The following is a 7,924-nucleotide window of genomic DNA, read 5'->3' on the forward strand; positions in this document are numbered from 1 at the left end:
GATCCATAATCAGGTTGATGTCTGTCTACTGCAGTTCTTAGACAAGGGTCTAAGAATTTATAACCTCCAAGAAACTCAATCACTGTTTAAACAATAAAAGTTTGAGATAATAAAAACCTTCTGAAATCTAGGGATGATGTAGATAACTAGCTACTAACAACATGTATTATCTCCCTGAAAAGACACATTGCTTCTGAACATGGAGAGTAATGAACGATGCCTTTCTATATTTCAAACGCTGTAGGTGTGACATATGAATTTCCAGGCCTGACAGTTCTCCATCCATTTCTGAAAGTTTGTTTGAAAAACATGAAGTACAGTATTTCTTTAAACTTCAAACTGAAATAGTTTCTTCTGATGTTACTGACTTCCTGAAATTAGATATTACTAGTTTGGAATTAGACACGACTAATAGATACTAGTATTAGATATTCCAAATCTCCTGGAATGGCTCAAGTATGCCACTGGAGCACTGAATACAGGAAACACTTGTATAACTTAAGTAGACTTCCAAAAACTATACCACTAAAGAAACAAAAAGAGTCATAGGATATATGAAATCAAACACAATTTTGGATAAAAAAATTAGCTTCTTAGAAGGCAGAAAGCAAGAATGGAATTAAACCTTTACCACTACATAAGTTTAAAAACAATATTCCTCAGGGTTCCATAGAAAAACTTCTCATTAATGATGATGACAAAAAGAAAGAGCAGTGAAACAAGACCTCAGGATGGCAAAAGTACTATGGGCAGGACAAATAAAAGGAGCGCAAGGAACCTTTGGGTGACCCATATCAAGTAGATCAATCTCTCAGTTTGACAGCAAGCAACATGCAATGTAAGCAAATGGAAATCAGTGAATACAGGTGAAAAATATGTAACCTACTGCCTTATGTGCTTCCAAATTAACCATCTGAAGGTCTCAGAAAGGGAACCTGAACACTACGTATGTACAGCTGAGTGAAATGCCTTGCTCAGTGCAGGGCAGGCTTGCTGACATAATAGCTAACAACGTATACATGGAAAGTGGTAATGACACAGCAAATTCTAGAACTGCTCCATGAAACAACAGTGAAAATTATCTGGAACACTATTAGTCCTTCTCTTAAACAGAAAGATACTGCAGAATAAAAGCATAAAAAGAATGATTAAGGACATAGAAAATAGGGCTTGCCCACCCTAGAAAGGCAAAGAATAAGAAGCTATACAATAAGAATATGGAGGCAAAATCTGTGCTAATTTCAGAGCCCTTGCAATTATTTCAGCTCAAAATCCAAATTCAGTACACAGTGTGGTCTGAACTCTTGCTCTGCAGTAGACTGGTGGAAAGGAGGATGTAAAAATCTCACAGAAATACAACTCTACTATTAACAATAAAATATACTAATATATTTTTGGAAAGAGGTAGGGACAGTGGATGAAGGTTCACTGTTAAACTGTGCTGTGCATACCCACCTGTGGTAGAGAAAGACAGAACACAGGACTGGTAGAAATAAATAAAGAGGTAATTTGGGTACAGTGAAGGTGGTGAAACATTCTGAACATGGTTTGGCCCTGCATTAAGCACACAGAATTCTGACAAATTACTGGCTATCCGATACAGAAGAAATACTTGCTCCTCCTAAGCCTCCAAGATTCCTAATGATAAATGTGTTTACTGAGCTAGTGAGATCAGCATTTCAAAGCCAGATCCAAAATCTGGCAAGCAACTGACTATGGAGCAGCTTAAAAAGAGCATGGAGCCGGTTATCAGGAGTCAATCAGCAGGAAAGTGCTTCAGAAGCGTAGGTCTCCCAAAAAGTCTTTGCAGGGCCAGAGAGAAACAGCTCCAACTAGCTGGGATCTAGAATTCTAGAACTGCTATGGAGAGCTGATGTTTAGAAAACAGTTTTAAGAACTCGGTAGAGGCTCAGCTTTGTATTTAAACAGTTCTTACAGTAGTGTGGTGGGTTAGCCTTGGCTGGCTACTAGAAACCCACCTGGCTGCTCTCTCACTCCCTCCTTAGCTGTCCAGCAGAGAAAGGAAGATGAGAAAGCTCATGGGTCAGATAGAGACAGAAAGATCACTTACCAATTATCAACACAGGCAAAGCAGACTCAAACTGGGGAAAATTAATTTAATTTATCACCAATTAAAATAGAGTTGAAAGGTGAGAAATAAAGACAAAACACCTCCCTCCCTCTTTTTTTCCCTGGATCCTACTTCACTCCTACATTCCCAACTCCCCCACCCCAACCAGCAGTACAGAGGGTTGCAGTCAGTCCACAATGCTTCCCCTCTGCTGCTCCTTCATCCCCACACCATTCCCCTGCTACAGTGTGGGTCCTTTACACCAACTGCACTCTGTCACAAACTGCTTCAGTTTAAGTCCACTCCATGGCCTGAAGTCCTTCAGGATAAACCTGCTCAAGCATGGGTCCTCCATGGGCCACAGTTCTTGTCAAGAAAACCCTTTCTTGCATGGCTCCTCTCCATTGCCTTGCAGTTTCCTTCAGAAAATAGCTACTTGCTACGCTGTGGGGTCCTCCACATTGGTATCTGCTCCAGCATGGTCCTCCCCATGGGCTGCCTGTGAATCTCTGCTCTGGCAGATGGTCCTCTTAGCCTGAATCCAGTTACTCAGTTTTAGGCAACCAAACTGGATCACTGAAGTATCATTATAATTTTTAATTTTCCAGAACTAAGTGACTTATCTTTAAGTACAGCAAGTTTGCTAACTTGCAACTATGAAAAACAAAAACTGCCTCAGGCTGAAGAATCTTCCAGTGGCAGACAGCAAAACAGAACTTAATCTGAAACAATCCTAGCTCTTAAAGAATGGCATCTTTACCAATTACTTAAGCAGATTTTTAACATCTTTTCTCGTTGTTTATTTCCTGGCTACCAATCAAAGAGATGAATAATAATTCCTCTCACAGGAAAATTGCTTTTCAGTGATTCGTTCAGAGACTGAAACTAGAGCTAAATGAGAGATGTAGTATCCTACTAAAAATATTACAACTTATAGTGATAGCTCTCCCTACTCCAAATGCAAATAGTTTAAGTCCTCTTTTATATTACTCCTTTTGGATTCAGTAGCAACTGACATTTTGTGTCAAGTTATTTTATATGCACTGTATGGTATAAAAGACCTGTGTTACCAAGACAGCCAGTTGTTTGAAAACAAGAGTTAAAGTAACATACAAAAACATCAGTCTCACATAAGCATTTCTCAATTTTGAAAATCAGGTTCTACTTATCTCTTTGTAACTGTAACGTTAAAGACTGAGAACCAGACTTACAAAGGCTTAAGTGTCTAAATTTTAGGAGGCTGTAGCATCCAGTGAATTTCCTATAGAAGGCAGGCAGAAAACCAGGTATCCAGGAATAAGACACTAAGAAGGAAGCTACATACTCTAGCCAATATGAAATGACTGAAGCTAAAACCAGAGACTGAAAATAACACAGCATCTAACTCCATGTCAAAAGGAGGCAGCACTCAGTTCAGAGGCATTAACTTGGTTTCTCAAGTCTATTTACCTATTTGCAGCAAACTGCATTGTGCTTTGGAGCTCCACCTCAAAAATGAGACACTTTTCAAGTCTGCTTCAAATTAAGCATGCTAAAAACGGTTTTCCCCCTTTCTCCAGAATCTCTTACCACCAGACCTGCTTTCCCATGGGTTTGAAGGGTTCTGGGAACATATACCTTCAGCAGCAGGAATGACTGTTTTCAGCACCCACTGCAGACAAGGCCTCTAAACAGCTTCCTTGGTTTGGTTTTCAGACAATCTGGCATATGCTTGGTAGCAAAAAACTATAGTCTCCCTCTCAAGAGCATTGAGAGTTCACAATTGGGCTACTCTAGTAGTGTTGGGCACAATGTGTTAACTCTAACTTAAGTCAAAATTGCTAACCAAACAAAAACTAATATTTCTGATATGAAGTAAACATAGTTGGTTGTCAAGCAATGATGGCAGAGCAAGCTCTTTATACCACCATTTAACAGTCTTAAAGCTTATTTATTTAGAATAAAAGGACTACAGACAGAAACTGTGATAGAATTCACAAAACAGCTTCTCAAGGTGAAATACGTATCACTGTCACAAAGCAAAAGGTGATCTTACATATGATTTCATAATGGATCTTCTGTATTTGTGTGGTGGGTAATATACTGTTACTCTTGAGGCTTTTAACAACATCTTGGTACTTGCTGTGGAAGCAGTGATAAGCTGCATAGGATCACTTATATCATTTTAGTTAAGACACATTCCAAATCCTCACAGAGCCTCTCAGGTTCAACCCTGGTAAGTCTCTGGGACTTATTTTAGGATTTGACCTCCACCTACATGATCCCTGTTACATCACCTCTTAATAGTTGTGTTTCAGCTGCACCACTGTGTGTGTTACATGTTACAGTCTACACTTCCAACGTATCAAGCAGTACAGGCACAAACATATATCAAAGGTGGGATACTGGATCTTTAAGCAACTATGTGATTTGAACACAAGGTACAACTTTTTTCTGCAATGGTTTGGAGGTTTGTCAATTAACCTGCAGATTTAACTCCAGCACATTCTCATGGGAATCAGCTTTGATTAGCTGATTTGATCTGATCCTGCATCATTATGCATAATAGTTTAAAGCAACAACTCTTACATCCTATGACCAGTTTAATAAGTAAACTTTTCAAATTTCATTACTCACTGCTACATCTCTGCCCCATAGCCTGTGGGCACTGCTATCTCCTGAAAATGCACATAATTTATATGCATAGCTTAGTAAACACAGTACTAAAGACCTGTCAAACAAATAGGCAAGTTGCCAGCTGGCATTAATGACTACTGCATATTCATATAGGCATCATTTATAGTAAACACAGTACTTAGTAAACACAGTACTAAAGATCTGTCAAACAAATAGGCAAGTTGCCAGCTGGCATTAATGACTACTGCATATTCATATAGGCATCATTTATAGTTTTATAATGAAATGTGTATGATCATCCTTCATCCATTTGATGGTCGAGTCCCTGGAACCCTATAGCAGCAAAAGAACCTTTTAAGTAAGTTGAATTATTTGTACCGAGTTTCCTTTCTGTATCTATGAACTATTACTAATACAGTTCAAGGATCTAAGATTCAATTTTATTTTTTTTTCAGACCATTTTCTATGAATGTATCATTTTTAGACTGGAAACTGTTCAGGAGACTCTAGCTGTGTATACTGAACATAACATTGTAAATTAAAACACAGTAAACTACAAATTACAGTTGAGTGGACAACCAAGTCACATCATGTGGTTTCTATTGCTAGTAGGGGTTAACATCATGCAGGTATCCATGTTTCTATACAGCAAATACTCTGTGCAAGACTTCTGTCACCACTGTCTAAAATGATGTGCCACTACTGGAGACATTCAAGGCCAGGATGTAGCTCTGAGTAGTTGCTGATCTAGTTGAAGATGTCTCCTGTCATTGGATTGGGGTTGGACTAGATGACCTTTGAAGATCCCTTACAACCCAAACTATTCTATGATTTCATAGTTTCTGTCAGTGCATGCATTTGACAGGGTAATTCTTAAAAGTGAACATAACAAGGACGTGAATACAGCTAAAACACAGAAGGTTTACATTTCTGAGTGACTATAAAATATTTAATATGTTTACATATGTGCATGTGCATACATGTGAATGTTACCCATTCAAATTCACTCCCTACCCACTTAATGTAAACTGTTACAGCCATCCCACGTGGCTAGGGAAGAAACACATGAGAAGTAATTTATATCACATTTCACATGCAGCAACAAGCCATTCAACCAAAGAGGATTTAAGAGATGCTAATGAAAAGAGATGGCAACACTGGAGAAGGCAGCAGGATAATGTGCTGAACTGAAAGAACAGAGCTTGGGCACAAACTGGATGACAAAGGCTGGGATGCACAGAGATACAGAAGGCAAAGCTGAGAGATGCTGACATGGAACGATGGTGTATAATTTCTTTAAAGCTGATGTGCTCTTCCCTCAAGTTGCTCACTGCTTGTTTTCTGATTACCCTTGCTGATTAGACATCCTGACACTCCCATTATCACCTGCAGCATGTATTTTTCTAACGAGCTGGTTTCAGCATGTGTACTCAAAGAAAACGACATAAAAATATCAGAGGAAAAAAAAAAGAAACACAAATGTGCCGACTGAAGGCAAAGGCCTAATATTTCAAAGCCTGCAACATCTGAAACTACAATCTACTCACTTGTAACAATGAAAATTGAAGATTTTAAATACAATAGCCCTTTTACTACTTGCTTTGAATGTAACAACTCTGAATTTGGGAAACAAAATACAGTAAAAGTTGTCCACTACTAATAGGTACCAGCAGTTACATTTAACATCATTTCTCCAGAGACTTAAAGTAACATTCATATCAATTTTTCTTGTCTTCTTTTGGCCTCTTCCTCTTAGCAAGTGAGTGGACCATGCATTAGAGAAAAACAGTGCTTATTATCATTATTGTATCTTGCACATTCTTAGGCATGTAAACCATGGCCTGCTTTACACTACACAAGTTTTGCAAAAGATGTCACATTGCTAAAAACAAGGTCAGTTCAGCAGGAGCACCAGGAATCCCAGGAAGATTATTTCCTTTCACTGAGTTTGTACCATTTGCTAGCATTTTCTTTATGTAGGGTTTGACAACCTGATGCTTGTACCACCAGACAGCAGAGAAGTTAGAGGCAGGCAGATCAAACTCGTAAAGCTAAGCCTCAGTCAACAGGAGTGAGGCAAATCCCCTCCGCCCTGTTTCTAGACGGGTTTGTGTTCTCATCCAACTTAACTGTGGATGCACAGAGCTCTGTCAAATTAACACTCTTAAAACACTAATAATGAAAAAGGACAAAGAAAAAAAAAACAACAAAAAAAAAACAACAACAAAACCCCAAAGCTCATAGGTTACGTTCCCATTTCAATCTTTTGAGTTAAGAACTGAAGTCGGATGCAGGACATGATACCACTCTCACGGGAATAACAGAAACAACGGCTTACTGCCTACTCCTTCAGACTCACCAAGCTTTCCTCCTCAGTATCCCAACAGAGAAACTGCCTGTCTGTCCGGCGCTTCGGGGCCCTTATCCTCAAGCAACATAAAGAGGCAACTCTCCCCTTTCCTGACGCCGCTCCGGGCCGCGGCGGCCCTCCCCGGCGTGTTGGCCCGGTCCGGCGTGGTCGGCGGGGCAGGGCCCGCAGGGCCGCCCCTCCGCGGGCGGATCCCGGCCGCGGCCCGCGCCCTAAGCCCGGCTCATCTGCGAAAGCAGCTCGGAGGGCTTTGCGATCCTGTTAAGTTCTCTGGGAGGATCAAGACGTCAAAGCAGCTCGGTGGCTCCCCGGCACATTTCTTGCCACGCCGAGAAAAGTTGGGCAGGGCAGGGCAGGGCAGGGCAGGGGCCACTGCCGGAGCCAGGACCCGCAGCCCCGGGCGGAGACAGCAAAAGAGATGTGACCCTCCTGTGCCACACACGCCTCGGCCTCCGAGGCACTGGCTACCTGCGGCGGGGAGCTGCGCCCGCCCGGACGCTCTTCCCTCCCTCGCTGCAGGGCTGGCGGCCTCGCTGCCTCAGTCCTTCTCGTCCCGGCGAGGTCCCGCAGTCGCCGACATCCAGCTCCCGGCCGCACTCACCGCTCCCACTCGTGCCTGCGCGGCTGCCTTGGCCGCCGCGCCGCGGTCCATGCCGCGGGGAGAGGCCGGCCGGAGGAGGGAGGAGAGCTCCGTGCAGCCACAGAAAGCCGGCTCCCCGCAGCCCACCGCGGCCGCCTCGTTCCCGCGCACGCCGCTCCCTGTGCCTTCGTGTGACGGGGACGGCCGTTGGGGCTGAGGGAGCGGGCTTGGGCGGGCGGCGAGCGGCGCCTCGTCAGGAGGGGAAGGTGGGCGGGGGATGTGTCTGCCA

The sequence above is a fragment of the Neopsephotus bourkii genome, unplaced genomic scaffold (assembly GCF_033783945.1).
Source record: "Neopsephotus bourkii isolate Nb327-2 ecotype Australia unplaced genomic scaffold, CSIRO-AGI_Nbou_v1 NB_1760, whole genome shotgun sequence".
Classification (NCBI taxonomy): Eukaryota; Metazoa; Chordata; class Aves; order Psittaciformes; family Psittacidae; genus Neopsephotus; species Neopsephotus bourkii.